Genomic DNA, 4,740 nt, shown 5'->3' with positions numbered 1-4,740 from the left:
ATTGAAGGCCTTAAGTGAGCAATTGATGCCCACTTTAGGGCTTCATCCCACTGCTCTCATGATTGAACTGGTGGTAAGAATGGCCCATGCCAAGCAGCCAACATGGCAGCTTTCCTTACATGGGCTGGTGGTGAACGGGAGGTCCTCCTTAATGGGCCCCTGGACCCATCGGAGGGCTATCCAAAGGGTAATTCCCCTCCCCTCAAAGTTCCTCTCCCTTTTGGCCTATCTACCCAACCGCTACCTACTCACCTGCATTCCCCCACGTCTCCTTCCGCCACTCCCTGCCACCCTCATCGGGGCCTGTTAGTTTGGCCTTAGCGTGATCCTAGACTCACATGCTGGGCTGGATCCAGCTTCCCACGCCTTTTTTCAGTCTCCATGCATTATTGTCTGTGGCCTCTGAACCCAGTGGCGTTGCCAGTAGTGGAGAACTGCTGGCCTCTGATTGGCCAGTGGCCCTGAGACGGAACCTCCTGTTTCTGAAGGGCAGGTGTCCAGCATCAACTCAATCAATGGCCAATCTTCAGTTCAATAGCAGCAAGGCAGCCATATTGGGGGAGAGGTGGGGCTAGGCTCCTCTGTGACACTCGAGCCGGGAAACGGGGAATGCGGTGACCTATTAAATCTGTGAACGGTTTAGGTATTCTGGATCCGAAGGCACTACCTTACAAGCCTATATCAGGCTAAGCCACCAAAAGAGTAAAATCTGTTTCTCTGTTAAGGCTCCAAATAGCTCTCACGAGCTTTCACAACTTTTGAGACAGGATTTCAGTTACGTTCTAATGGACGATATTCGGATACGTCACTCATGACTAAACCTCCTACCTCTGTCGGTCGTGGATCCTAGTCATTTAAGACTTCCTAATGAGTGTCTAGGATCTAAAACGTATTGAGAGTAAGACTGCACAGTTTATTTCTAATAGTATTTTGTTCTAAAATACTCCCAATTTATACATACAGAATTGCAGAGTTAAAAATATGAATTGATTAATAATCCTTTGTTATCTGTTAAAAAACTAACTTCTCTAAGAGAAGGGTACATCTAAACATGGAAAATCCTATAGTATCTCAAATCAATTTCTAATACATATCTAAGAAGTTTGATAGAAACATACTTACAAAAACCACAATGGCCTTTGTTTGACGAAGTAGGCTGAGGGACAGAACTTTGACGTACTCTTAGCAGGAGAGAGAGAGTGAGTAGCGATTCTGTGAATCTGTCTCTTTATATACACATTTCTTCCTATTTAGTGTATAGCCTTCCCTGTGTCTTATCTCCCCCACTGGGCAATTTCCTATAGCCAAATAGCTTGGTTTGTTGTTTATCAACAAAAATTGTGATTTAATGTTCTTAGTGTCAGCTTGAACGTCAGATGTTTAAGATATATGGTCGAACAGGGAATTGCTGGCGACACATCTCTATGTTTGCCTATTTTTAATGTTTCAAGATTCTTAACTATATAGATGTCCAGATAGCCGCTATTCCAAATGGCGGTATCTTAAGTGTCAAAGTTTATATATCTAAGAAGGAAGTTTGCTTTATTTATTCTACTTGCTATCTCTATGTACCTTCCCGCGCCTCTGGCTTGTGGTTATAATTGCAGGCAGGTGATTTGAAGAATCTATGGGCTGTCAATTCTCAAGGATCTTTCTTAAGCCCTGGGATGACTTAATTATCCTAGGGGTCAGCTAAAGTTTTTGCAGCTGGTGTTGACTTTTGAAAAACCTTTCTGCTGAAATGTTTTTATTCCACTTTGAATTGAAACACTTGGTGTATTAATTTTTGCTGCTTATACAGGTCCTTATTCTAAACTGAATTCTGCGGACAGTGTAATATCCATCACAAATCCATGTAATTATTTCTAACTCATCCATAAAAACTTTTGTGCTACAGAAAGAAAGACAATTCATGAATATAGACAATTAAATTGATTTTGTCAACGAATATATCGCTGTGCTTTGATGAAGTGGAACTTTATTTGTCAATAACGTGTTCTACAAATAATCACATGAAGATTTAATGAAACAGGACAATAATTGGTAATGATAGTAGAAATTAAGCTTCACTTCCACATCAGCTATACTGACAACTGGAATGAACTGGGATAAGGTCCAAATTGACAGATTCAGTAAAATACAACGGGTGGGATTCTACGGTGATCGACGCCGAAATCTGGGCGTGCGATCGGGCGGAGAATAACTTCCGACGCTGAAATCGCGGCAGGCGGCGGTTTGATGCTGAATTGCTATGCTCCGCCCCCTCGAAAACGGCATAATTACGACGCAAGCCATGCTTAGTTGCAACCGCATTCGCATCTCATTAGCGGGCCCATCCGGGTGTGGCGCCGATTCTTCTGGCAAAACTTCATGGATCCTCCGTTGGCGTCAGCACTTAGACTCAGGAACGGGAGAATCCAGTCCAACGTCTTTGACTGAGAATTGAAATCAAATTTTTTAAATAGCATTTTAACTTGAGAAACCGCTTTCACCTTTGTGAATAGAATAGCCCTAAATGACTCACTTAGATTGTAATTCTGACTTAACTAAAGCTTTCTATATGAAGATGTTAGTCTGCACCTAGTTTTGTTTTCAGCTCAGTTGTTGAATTTACACACTCTCTTGTACTCCAGCACAATTTCAAACTTTTTCCATAATTATTTTGTGTCTTGCTATGGTATTAAAAACAATGGAAGTTGACAAATAAATGCTGGCTACTCCATCCCTGTTTCCCCATCATAATAATGACTGGGAAAATGGACTGGCAAGCGTAGTAGGTTTGAAGCCAATTCGGATCGGGAGAAAATTCTCGACTGGCTGGAGTCAATTCTAACACAAAGGAAGATTAATGTGGTTGTTGGAGGCCGATCATCTTAGCAGAATGACATCTTTGCAAGAGTTCTTCAGGGCAGTGTCTAGGTCCAACTATTTTGTGTGCTAGTATCCAGATCCATTTGCAATTCTTCAGATAATAAAGCAAACTGTGTCCACAATGCCAAAGTTTGTACTGATAAGAGATAAGGAACATTCATTCCAAACAAGTGCTGAGTATTGACTGTTGCAGCAACAGAGAGTCTATGTACTTCTCCTTGTGATTCTATGGCATTACCATTGTTGAATTTCCCATCATCATCATCCTCGGAGTTACCATTGGTCAGAACTAGCAACATTAATACTGTGGCTACTAGAACAGGTCAGAGGCTGACTCCCCACAGCATTTCCACCATTTACAAGGCACAAATCACGAGTCTGATGGAATAATCTCCACTTGTTTGGATAAGTGCGGCTCCAACAATACCCAAGAAGCTCAAAACCATCTGGACAAAACAACTCACTTAATTAACACCCCATCCACCACCCACATTCACCCTCGTTCTGACCACTTTCATCAATGCTTGGTCAATATCGTGGGACTCCCAGCCCCATGACACCATAAGAGTACCTTCACTATTTGGATTGGAGCAATTTAAGAACTTGGCTCACTGCCACATCAATTTTCCCCAAAATAGCCAATTGATGGCCATAGTGTGAACTCACAGGGAAGTGTGGGAGAAGGGCATTCAAAATGCAGCTGTACTCCTTTTAAGTTAGAAATAAAAATGGCCTTTGTAGCCACTGGGATGCTGCTAAACTGGCATCCGTTGCCCTGGGAACGTAGAGACCAATTGGAAAATTGAACTCGACCGTCTTCAGTTGGTCATAAGTGACTCTCAATTGGTTTATTGGTACGGTAGCACAGTGGTTAGCACTGTTGCTTCACAGCGCCAGGGTCCCGGGTTTGATTCCCAGCTTGGGTCACAGTCTGTGCAGAGTCTGCACTTTCTCTCCGTGTCTGCGTGGGTTTGCACTGAGTGCTCCGGTTTCCTCCCACAAGTTCCGAAAGACGTGCTTGTTAGGTGAATTGGACATTCTAAATTTTCCCTCTCTGTACTCGAACAGGCGCCGGAGTGTAGCGACTAGGGATTTTCACAGTAACGTCATTGCAGTGTTAATGTAAGCCTACTTATGACTCTAATAAAGATTATTATTGTTATTAATCGTTTACCCTACTCCCATTCCACTTCAAAGAAACTGGCCAGGAGCAAGATTCAGCCGGGAAACTTTTTTGGTGTTATTTTTAACACCCACCTGTCTCTGTTCTGGACTCCTGGCGAGGGCTCTAAATCCAGCCCTCAGCATTTACTACTCACAACCATTTCCTGAACCTGTCATTATGTTTTATCGTTCTACCTCCTAGAACTAAGCTATGAATGTGTCGTAAATACCAATGAGATTTACTTTTACACAATAATATCCCGGAATAAATTTTGAAAACAAGAAAAAAACCTGAATTGCTTCTTCATTCTGAAGGTGTAATGTTCCGTCCAACGCCAAATAGAAGGTGAAGACGAGTGTGGAATCATGCTAAAGCACTTCCTGAAATTCTGCGGGAGATCAACTTTACCAAATAATTTGTAAAATGTCCTGTCAAATTGCAACGGTTGCTCTGTGTAGCTAATTGTTTTGTGTGCATTAGGCAGCGTAACAACATGTGTTGCAAATTTGCTGCTCTCACATTGAATTAAAATCTAGGTTGCTCCATGAATCACGTGCACTTAAAAAAAAACCTTCTGCAACTTGCAAGTGAATTGTGAATGTTGACAATGCTACAGCCAGATTCAACCAGAGCCAGCTGAATAAGAACAGATATATTTCAGGTATCCTGGTAACGGCTGCAAGCAAAATCCTGCAGTACATACA

At 42.2% G+C, this 4,740-nt stretch overlaps 1 long non-coding RNA gene across 1 annotated transcript; it reads right to left on the bottom strand.

Moving 5' to 3' along the window:
* Window positions 1-1,931: 1,931 nt before the first annotated feature.
* Window positions 1,932-4,504, bottom strand: LOC140393531 (uncharacterized). The gene is made up of 2 exons (XR_011935650.1): window positions 4,327-4,504; window positions 1,932-2,435 (listed from the first exon to the last, which is right to left on the bottom strand). It is a non-coding gene; the product is annotated as an uncharacterized lncRNA (long non-coding RNA).
* Between the last annotated feature and the right edge of the window lie 236 nt (window positions 4,505-4,740).

The sequence above is a fragment of the Scyliorhinus torazame genome, chromosome 17, assembly GCF_047496885.1.
Source record: "Scyliorhinus torazame isolate Kashiwa2021f chromosome 17, sScyTor2.1, whole genome shotgun sequence".
NCBI lineage: Eukaryota > Metazoa > Chordata > Chondrichthyes > Carcharhiniformes > Scyliorhinidae > Scyliorhinus > Scyliorhinus torazame.
Note: the sequence above shows the minus strand (reverse complement) of the source record. Positions and strands in the feature narration are given on the sequence as shown.